This window comes from Erinaceus europaeus, chromosome 15 (genome assembly GCF_950295315.1).
Source record: "Erinaceus europaeus chromosome 15, mEriEur2.1, whole genome shotgun sequence".
Lineage (NCBI taxonomy): Eukaryota > Metazoa > Chordata > Mammalia > Eulipotyphla > Erinaceidae > Erinaceus > Erinaceus europaeus.
In genome coordinates this window covers 78,750,481-78,761,414 of record NC_080176.1, presented here as the reverse complement: position 1 = coordinate 78,761,414, position 10,934 = coordinate 78,750,481, and the positions used below count along the sequence as shown (strand labels likewise).

At 40.0% G+C, this 10,934-nt stretch overlaps 1 pseudogene; it reads right to left on the bottom strand.

The window, feature by feature from the left end:
• Positions 1-408: 408 nt before the first annotated feature.
• Positions 409-10,481, bottom strand: LOC103114436 (serpin B6-like; annotated as a pseudogene).
• Between the last annotated feature and the right edge of the window lie 453 nt (positions 10,482-10,934).

Sequence of the window (10,934 nt, the reverse complement as noted above, 5' to 3'; positions counted from 1 at the left end):
ATTTTTATCTTTCCTCTTTCATGCTGAATTATGTTCTTCTTTGAATTATCTTCTTTTTAAACTTTAAACCATTAATCCTCCCCCAATAAAAATAACATGTTCTGATCTCAGAAAACTGGTTTTCCAATTATTTTATTAGGGGAGTAATGGCTTATAAATCAGTTGCCACATGGGTACAATTCCCCATCCTCCCTTGATAGACATTTGCACACCCCTCCCACCACCATCATGAACTGGGTCACCAGAAGATTTGCAACATGCTAGCACAGCAGAGTTCTAATGGTGGCATTACAATCTAATTACCTAAATTCTGAAGTATTATTAAATAATAAAGTCCCTTCCAGTTGCAGGTACAAGAACAGAGCAGAGTAATGAAGAGAAGAAGTATAGCCAGTCACTGCAACTTCCTTATGGAGAGGAATCTCGACCACAAAAGAGAATGGTGTTGGTTTTTCTATGCTGGATAAAGAAAAGGAAGGGGTAGTCTGCATAGAAACTGGGGTTGAATATTACACTTAGAGTTACATGCTAGCCCCTGTTACAGCTGCTGCTTCTGTCCCTTCCTCATTGACCTCTATAAAAGACTTGTGTATAACCATGGACAAAAACAAGTCTTTTCTAGGTGACATTCCAGAAAAGTCTGTCTTCGATTGTTCAAAGCCATCAGTCATTCCAAAACTGTGAAAGACATCATTCATCTTGTAATCTCCCGTCAGTTTAAATCTAAGAAGGAAAGCATCTGTCTCTTGCTTGTGCATCTTGTCTGGTCTTGTATTTTCTATAAATTTTTCATAAATGGCATGTTCCACCTGTTCCACATGTTCCATGTTCAAAGAGGAATACATGTTCAGATCAGGAATATATTGTCCATTAGAACATATCCATGGGAATGTTCTTTACTACTGCTGTTCAAAGAGTGGCCAAATGTAGCCGTTTGTTTGTTTGCTTGCTTGCATGTTTAACTAGAACTTCACAGTTCTGTTCTCACTTATTTTTTTCTGAATTACAAAGAGAAAAACAGAAGTCTAGAGAGAAGGAAAGGCATGATAGTACCTAAATGTCCTCCAGTGCAAGGGGAGTAAAGCTTGAACCTGGCACATGTGCATGGTAGGACATGACAGCTAGTTGGTGAGAGTGATATTTTGTTGACCCTCCATTGAGCATTCAAAATATGGGAGGAAAGTCTTGAATGGGTTGCTTCACTTAGTTTTGATTAATTTAAATCTTCAAAGCTCTATGTGGCTACTGGATATTTACTGGACAGTACAGCTCAAGAAGAGAGCATACAAGTGCTAGAGCATTCAACTGTGAGAGGATGGTTCATTTTAATGCCTTGATTCTTCATCCAAAGATGCACAGTTTTGGGGGGATTTTTTTCTAAGACAAAATCCTGTAACTAAAGTATTAATGCAGACTACATTTGTGAGACTACAATGACTCTGTTAATGTTTTTTTTTTTTTCATTCAATGTAAGTTAAGGTAAGACTTAACATCAGACTCGGTCTTCTTTTTTACCCACATTTTCTCCGAATAAATCTACCCCTGCTCCTGTTGATCGAATTACCCCAATCTCTGCTGTGTCTCCCCTTTCCTCTTCCTGCATTGCCATTGACTGAAGTTGGCCTTTATCAAGCTTTGATTGAGTCACCTTAATAGATCCTTGTGTTTTAGCTCTTTCTTACATCTGCCACTCATCCACTGTACTCATAACCTTAGCTTCCAAAAAAAAAAGGCAAAAACACTATACTGTTGATATCCAGATATTCAACATAATCTTGTAACTCAGAGCATAGCCCTGGGATCAGCTGACTGGAATCAGCATGGTTAGCAGTGCAGAACCTCAGGCTATATCCAGATTAGCAGATCAGAATCTACAGAGTAACGGAATCTCCACTGATTCACAGTGTTATAGCAATTCTGTCCATGTCACTTCAAAAAAGTAAATATTGTGGGAGTATGGACCGACCAGTCAACGCCCATGTTCAGCGGGGAAGCAACTACAGAAGCCAGACCTTCTACCTTCTGCATCCCACAATGACCGTGGGTCCATGCTCCCAGAGGGATAGAGAATGGGAAAGCTATCAGGGGAGGGGGTGGGATATGGAGATTGGGTGGTGGGAATTGTGTGGAGTTGTACCCCTCCTACCCTATGGTTTTGTTAATTAATCCTTTCTTAAATAAAAAAAAGTAAATATTAACATTCCTTTCCCTACAAAGAGTCAGAGCTTTTAATTTAGAGAAATACACACATTGACCACACATTCCCATTTCCAAACTGGTGTTTTCATCAGGAAGCATGATGATCATGTTCAGTTCTTTTCCAGTATAAGGAAGCACAAGGATTTGGGTGGAGATTTCACTTATATTGGCCATTTTAAATATGATGTGTTCATCACTGGTACAAGGTTTTTTTTAGATATTTTTTTAAATTTTTATTTATTTATTTATTTTTGTTGCCCTTGTTGTATTATTGTTGTAGTTATTGTTGTTGTTGTTGTTGTTGGATAGGAGAGAGAAAAATGGAGAGAGGAAAGGAAGACAGAGACGGGGAGAGAAAGATAGACACCTGAAGACCTGCTTCACCGCCTGTAAAGCGATTTCCTGCAGGTGGGGAGCCAGGGACTCGAACCAGGATCCTTACACCAGTCCTTACGCTTTAAGCCACCTGTGCGCTTAACCCGCTGTGCTACCACCCAACTCCTGGTACAGGTTTTTGTTCATTCTACAAAAGGAAGCAGGTAAATATTTAGCAAAACGGCCCATTATTATATTGGGTAAATTCAACAGAATGGCCACATGTGTATGCTGATACAATTTCTTCTAATTATTATTATTTGTTTATTCATTACTGGATAAAGATAGAGAAATTTGAGAGGGGAGGGGAAACTAGAGAGAGAAAGAGACAGAGAGACAGAGAGAAACCTGCAGCTCTACTTCATCACTCGTGAAGATTTCCCCCTGGAGGTGGGTAGCAGGGGCTTGAACCTGGATCCTTGTGCACTGTAATGTGTGCACTTAACCAGGTGCATCACCACCTAGCCCCCCGATACAATTTCTTCTTTTGGACCTGGAGCCCCATGCATTCCACACATTGTCAGTTCAACTCCATGACTCAACTTCCAAACAAGGAGTGGCAGGATTTAACCTTATATTTCCTTTGCTTGGTAATCTCATTCAGTTTTGTGAATTTTAATATATTCACAAACTTCACATCTCTGTGTTGGGCCTATTCTGACTAGTCCAACTCATATTTTTGTCCTACTTGATAGCTATATTTGGATGTAGGGGAGAAATCCAAAGATAACAAGTAACGTTGGATCTTTCTGGTCTCTTCCAAATAAACTTATTCTATGGCCATCTCTAAACAGTTGGTGACACCATCTTTCAAGTCCTAACAAAACATGAAGCTCAAACCAATAGTAAATTGCATTGGATCTTTCTTCAAACAAAATTCCACAGTGACCTCCCTTTTCATTGTAATCTAATTGCAACAAAGAGAAAAGAAAAGAAGAGAAGAGAAGAGAAAAGAAAAGAAGAGAAAAGAAAAAAGAAAAGAAAAAAAACTGAGCCCGATGCTTCTGCCCTTATCATCCTTGTGATTCCCAGACATAGCATGTGAGAAGTGTTGCTCATCCAGCCTTCAAACCATACCAGCCTTGTGGTGAAGACTCATCAAAAGATTCTCATCAGCCTCATAGGAATACTGTGGTCCTTACCTCTAAGTCATGATAGAAGTCCCCACAATTACCTCTCCAACCTTCTCTCTCTTCTCTCTCCTGGGCTCCTCTGCTACACTCACTGAATTCTCTTCATGATTCAGAAACAAACTAAGCTCTACCTCCCTTTGTCAACACTCTCTTTTCCCCCAAGAGCCTGTAGAGCTTCTCACTCTTGTTTTTGTTTCTTTCGTCACTTGGGGGCTTCACAATTTCAGATCAGTTTTGTTAGCTACAAAGATATAATACTAATCTTCCTCCAGGGCAGGGGAAGCCTAGCTAGAACATGTACATGTCAAACAAACCCATGATCCAGGTAAGCACACCGATAAGCCACATTTTTCCACTTAAGAACTCAAACCTTTCTTTTTTTTAATTAATTTTTTAAATTTCTTTTTTGTTATCTTTATTTTTTTATTGGTTAGAGACAGAAATTGAGAGGGAAGGGGGTGATAGAGAGACAGAGAGACACCTGCAGCCCTGCTTCACCACTTGCAAAGCTTTCCCCCTGCAGGTGAGGACTGGGGCTTAAACCCAGGTCCTTGCCCATTATAGCATGTGCACTCAACCAGGTGTGTCACCACCCAGCCCCTTTAATTAATTTTTAAAAATATTTTTATTTATTATCTTTATTTATTTGATAGAGACAACCAGAAATCAAGAGAGAAAAAGGAGGAAGAGATAAGAGAGAGAGAGAGACACCTGCAGCCCAGCTTTATCACTAGTGAAGCTTTCCCTCTGCAGGTGGGGTCCAGGGACTTGAACCTGGGTCCTTGTGCACTGTAATGTGTGTGCTTAACCACATGCACCACCACCTGTCCCTGAACTCAAACTTTTCACTCTTACAGTATAAATGAACCCAGTCTTGGTCATTTATACCAACTGAATGATCTAGCTATGTGCAATTGTGTCATTGCTTAATTTTATTTATAAATAATATATTTAATTGATTTTCACTCAAGATCTGAGCCCATCAATGAATGACATAGTTCATGTCTCAAATGAAGGAAATAGCTCAGCTTATAAGAGTACAGGACTTGCACATCTGAGACTCAGGTTTCAGGCCCAGTGCTGCATGTACTGGAGTGCTATCCTGAAATCAATCTTTTGCTCTGGTTTTCCTCTTTATATCTTTCTGCTTTTAAAAATTATCTGGTTTGTTTTAAGACACTGTCAGAGATTTATTCTTGGCAAATGGTGTTTTTGGTATGATAGAAGATTTGTTTTGGCAAATCCTGATTTAACAAAATTATTATTTTGAACATTTAAGCTATGAGGTTTTATTTTAGCCTTTTAAGTTGCCATATTAGAGTTGTAAGGAACAAAATCTATTAAGAGTTTTATATCTATGCTTACTCTTGATAGCCTTGTGATGAGTAAAGATCTTAGTAAACTAAAGTTATAGTATTGTACTTAAACTGTCTAATCAGTTTAAAATAATGCTAAAAATGGTAAACATTTTATCATGTCAACACATTAGGTATTGACTTTCTATAACATATTGGTATATTCTAATAAAGAGCCTTCTAAAATCATATGAAAGAACTCAAGCCAATTCTAACCATTAGATCATCAATTAACTTGGTACAAGTTCTCTCCCTAAGTAAATAATTATAGGTACATCTGCACATGAAGAACTGACTGCTCATATGGTAAGATTTAAAACTAAACATTTTTCATTTTTTATTTATGGGTGTGTGATGACTCCTAAAGTCACTCATATCCTAAATTTTCTCATTTTTTTTACAAGCCTCTTAAAATTGTAACGCTTGACCTGCCATAGTGAGAGCACTTTACTGGATCCTGCATTGTTTAATTAAGATCCTGTTATTCAGACTTTTAAGATTAATCTCCATTGATAAAAGCATGTTTAGTAAACAAAAACATTTTTTTTCTCAGTTGGTATTTTTTCCAAATTTATGTGGGCTACAGCTCAAACAAGAAAAACTAAAACCCTTAAGCTTAATTAATAAAAAACGAAGTAGAATGCACCCCCCAGTATTCAGTTGGCTAAAGTGTCAATGAAGTAACATACTAAACCTCTTTAATATTTACAAAAATTCGAATTGTCCATTTATTGTATCTCATTGACAAAGCCACCCACTTTTCCAGTCACAGAGACATATTCTTTTTCTCTTTTTCAACACTGGATGTCCATGTTTGTTTTCCTTTTATTATGGTGGATGACATTATTGCTCTTTCAAATTCCACAGAGTCCCTGTTGGCAAGTCCTTACCACAAAGGACACCATGGCAGTATATACTCCAGCTAACCTCACCAGCTTATCCAAGTCTTCTCTTTCTGCTGACCTACCACTGCTGACTTCATCTTTGCATGTTTATTGACTGCTCACTTTTCTTAAAAATATTCCTCATGTTCAAGGAACCTCACCTAATGTGTATGTACCTCCTCTGTGTTTTGGTATAACACCATCCTATATTTTCCTGTCAATTCTTCTCTACCTGGTCCTTGCTTCCCAGTTTTGCTTGTTCCACAGCTGACCCTCTATGAAGAAGAAAAATTTCACCACCAGAGGACCAGACATGCTGTGTTTCTTTCCCTGGACATAACATCCACTGACTGCTTCCCTTAGACTTGCTGGTGGCACGCTAGGACACTCTATATATTCCTCCCATGAATTTTCTGACAAATTACAACAGGTTATAGACTCCACCACAAATAGTCTTGAGTCACTACAGAGCCCCTTATGAGACCCTTGATTAGTCTTTTGTTAATGATTACCTTAGGACCCTTTATTTTTAATAAAATTACTGATTTTATAAAACGGCAGATTGACTCCTTGGCATCAAAACCTTTGCAAATACATTATCACAGACTTGATTTGGCTGACAGAGGCCTGGCTGAACCTGAGGATGACAGACCTCCTTTTCGGATGGCATAAAACTCAGAATTATGCATCGAGACATCCAACCTTGGTAGGGCAAGGACACCAGTAAGGGGTGCAAGGCAAAGCACTGAAAGGGGAGGACCCTATTGTCCACCTCTGAGTCCCCCGTGAAGCAAACCTGATTTGCATGGAGGTTGGTGTCAGCAACAAAAATTGTTTCCCTAGAAATCGTGGCTCTGCCTCCCCTCCCCAAAAAGACACCGAGAGCCTTATAAGATGCGGGAAGATTGGTTTTGCACTCACCCCGCGGGAGGAATCCGGTCAATACTTCCACCCTCTGGTTATGCCCACCAAACCTGCTGTTAAGGTCTCTGCTCCTCACCCCTGATTTCCTGCCTCAAGTTAAATTATAATGAAGGGAGGATATGCCAGGAGCCATTTCTCTGCTTGATAGAAGCTAATCCTTGAAACAACAGAAGCCCTTGAGATAAGTTTCTAATTCCCGTAGGAAGGATGTTTGCCAGAAACTAAGTGACATACCATATAGTTATAGTGACATACCATATAGTTATAGTTTAACAAAAATAGTTGCAAGGGACCCTCCAGCATCTCTGCCTCCCCCTTCCCCCTATGTTCCCCCTTCTCCAAAGCCTTAAAATGCCTGTGAACACAATAAAATTTTGCAGCTTGATCAGAAACTTGACTTGCTGTCGTTCTTTTGTGTCTCTTGTCCCTGTCATTCCAGGTCTTTTAGGTTCCTAGCCTCTGTTCACCGCCCTGCTGGTCAGGGCATCCTACCTTGTCTACAACCCAGATCTGAGCCCCTACAACATACAGACGTGCCATGTCAGGAGATAAGCCACAGTGTTCTGGTGTGTCTCCCAAATACATAGAGTGAATAAGCTGACTGGGGACTAGTTAGTCACACACCTGTGAAGTCTCCACATCATTAAAAGAAAGGAAGAAAGGAGAGAGGGAGAGAGAGAGAGATTGAGAGAGAGAGAGAGAGAGAGAGAAGAGAGTGCTGGGAAATTAAAGATTAAGATTTAAGCTTGCTCAGAAGATTAATGTGTGCTCAACTGTTTTCAATTGTGGAAAAAGCTTAATGTTTCTGACTACTATTGTTTACATGCAAAATTGCAAAACAGATATTTTAAAAAGGCTGAAGTCGATTTTCTGAAAGAAAAAGTCCTTTATCAAGTGATACATTCAAAATGGACATAATTACACTGCATTTCCTACACATAAGTTACTTTTTACTTATTCTTTTCCATAATGCAGATGCTTGTTACCAAAATAAGATCTGATGGAATGTATTGGTTGAGTATTTTTTTGAGTACTAAGGATTCACTAGTATGGATAAGATAGGACTTTGACACACAGATGGGAGACCACCTTCACTTCTGTAGTGTTGCTGTGCAGCCAGCAGGGTGTGCTGTGTCAATTTATAAAGGGCATCCAATGAAACAAAGGTGGGAATTACTGTTAGTGTCCTGGTAAGGGAACTGACTGAAAGAAGGGAGTATGGGGCCCAGGCAGTGGTGCACATTATTACAGTCTGTGCACCCAGTTTCAAGCCCCTGGTCATCTCCCATAGGGGAAAAGTTCATGAGTGGTGAAGCAGGGCTGCAGGTGTCTCTGTTTCTTTCCCTAGCTTCCCCTTTCTCCCCTCTAAATTTCTGTCTCTATCCAATAATAAACAAATATAAAGTATTTTTTAAAAAACGAAAGAAAAGAGTATGGAAGTTGGAATAAAAAATAGATAGAAATTGGATGGGTCTAAATTAAGAAAAAAACACACTGTGGATCGGAACTTTATCTAAAAGTTTCATAAATTCAAACACAATACAGGCTGACATGTGACACAAAGGGAACTCAGCAGAGAAGGTCAGGGAGCTGGACCAGAGACAGAGGAGTATCTAACTGCATTGTTAAGAGCCGAAATAGGAGACTAGGGCAAAAGAAAGGTCTCAGACTTGGGGAATCAAAAGCTGAGCTTTAAAAAATGATGTCAGGCTCCACCTGCAGAAGGGTAAATTCACAAGCGGTGAAGCAGGTCTGCAGGTGTCTGTCTTTCTCTCCCCTTCTCTGTCTCCCCATCTCTCTCCATTTCTCTCTGTCCTATCCAACAACAACAACATAAAAAATTTAAAAAAAAAAGAAATAGAAGAGAAAAAAAAAAAAGAATGATGTCAAGTCAGAGTTGCGGAATTTAGTCCTTCACTGTCTTAAAGCCAAAAATGAAGAGGGAGTCTTGCTAAGAATTTCATTTGACAATATACAATATTCACCTTCCTGACTTTGAAGGGCATTTCTCTTGTTGTGTGACTTTTCAAATTGCCTATCCCATTTTCCTTTGCAATAGATGGCATTTATGAGAATCAGCCTAGTTGATTGTGTAACTGAACCTGGTGACAGTGTAACCAGGATTTTGCCTGCGATTGAAAATTAAAGGGCAACAATTAAAGTGAAACAGTGAAGAAGACTAGAGTTTGCAGTGAGTATCCCCCCAACACTTCCTCTCCACTATTCCAACCTTTGGGTCCATGATTGCTCAACAATTTGTTTGGCTTTGTATGTTAACTTTCTTTTCAGCCACCAGGTTCCAGATGTCATCAGGATGCCGGCCAGGCTTCCCTGGACTGAAGACCCCACCAATGTATCCTGGAGCTCCGCTTCCCCAGAGACCCACCCTACTAGGGAAAGAGAGAGGCAGACTGGGAGTATGGACCCACCAGTCAACATCCATGTTCAGTGGGGAAGCAATTACAGAAGCCAGACCTTCCACCTTCTGCAACCCACAATGACCCTGGGTCCCTGCTCCCAGAGGGATAGAGAATGGGAAAGCTATCAGGGGAGGGGATGGAATATGGAGATTGGGTGGTGGGAATTGTGTGGAGTTGTACCCCTCCTACTCTATGGTTTTGTTAATTTATCCTCTCTTAAATAAAAAATAAATAAATAAAAATTAAAGAGCAACAATTAAAGTGAAACAGTGAAGAAGACAACTGGAAACATCTAAATGCATTCTTGTTGTTGTTACATGTGAAAAGAAAGCCTTATATAAAATTAACACAACCAGCTAAAGCATGGGTTGTTCAAAGAGAGTTGTGTTAACTATTAGATAATTCTGCAAATTCAGGAAAAAGTGATATACTAAGCATAGATTTTTTTTTTTACTTCTATATTATTTTTCCCAGATCTCTACTCAGCTCTAGTTTATGCTGGTGCAGGGGATTGAACCTGGGACTTGGGGGCCTCAGGCATGAAAGTCTCTTTGCGTAACCATTATGCTATTTAACCCTGCCTAGCATAGAGGTTTTTTTTTTTTTTTTTCCTCCAGGATTATCTCTGGGGCTTAGTGCCTGAACTATGAATCCACTGCTCCTGGAGGTCATTTTTTCCATTTTGTTGCCCTTATTACCGTTGTTGTTATTGTTGTTATTGCTGTTGTTGTTGTATAGGGCAGAAAGAAATAGAGAGAGGAGGGGGAGAGAAAGATAGACACCTGCAGACCTACTTCACCACTTGTGAAATGACCCCCTGCAGGTAGGGAGCTAGGGGCTCAAACCAGGATCCTTATGCCAGTCCTTGCGCTTAGCACCATGTGCACTTAACCCAGTGTACTACTACTCAGCCCCCAGCATATATTTTTTAAAGATTACATAGATAATGATCATATTTGATACTATTGTAAAGGAACTGATGATAAAAAAAAAAAACTTGAAATAGCATCGAAGTAACATGGCACTATATTTTTACCTTCAGTCTTTTTGGAAACCCAGATGTTGATGTGTTTTGTGGAATTCTCTTCATCATTTACAAAATCCAGTATTTCCATCTCTGCACAGTAGAATTTGTGACAGGAATCCACAAACATCTAGAATAAAACAAGTCACTGTCTAGGTTTTGTGGGATTGGAGGGGGGCCCCGAATATTGAGAGTAGCTGTTGACACGAAGCCAATTGTTCCTTGTTCCGTGTGAATATTTCCATCTGTGCCCACCCTGTGATAACCATAAAAAGGTGGGACAAGAAGGGATTGGGGTCGCAGACTCTCCCCTTGCTTGGAAGGGTGTCGGCGGCCAATTCTTAAGCTTCACAATAAAGGCTCTTGCTATTGCATGTGATTCTGATCTTCTTTGCATGAGACTGGGACTCGAACTTCTGGGGATAACATATGGGGACTTGCCCGGGACCCCCATCTCACTAAAAAACACCAGCCTCACTGAGCCTTCAGGACCAGTCAAACTTCAGGTATCTATAGCAAGAGACCCTTGAAGTCAAAGGCGGATATGCTGGGCGGCTTCGGATCCAGGGTCCTGGGAGATGTCCCAGATCCTGTTGTAGGGGATTGGATCCCCCTCGAAA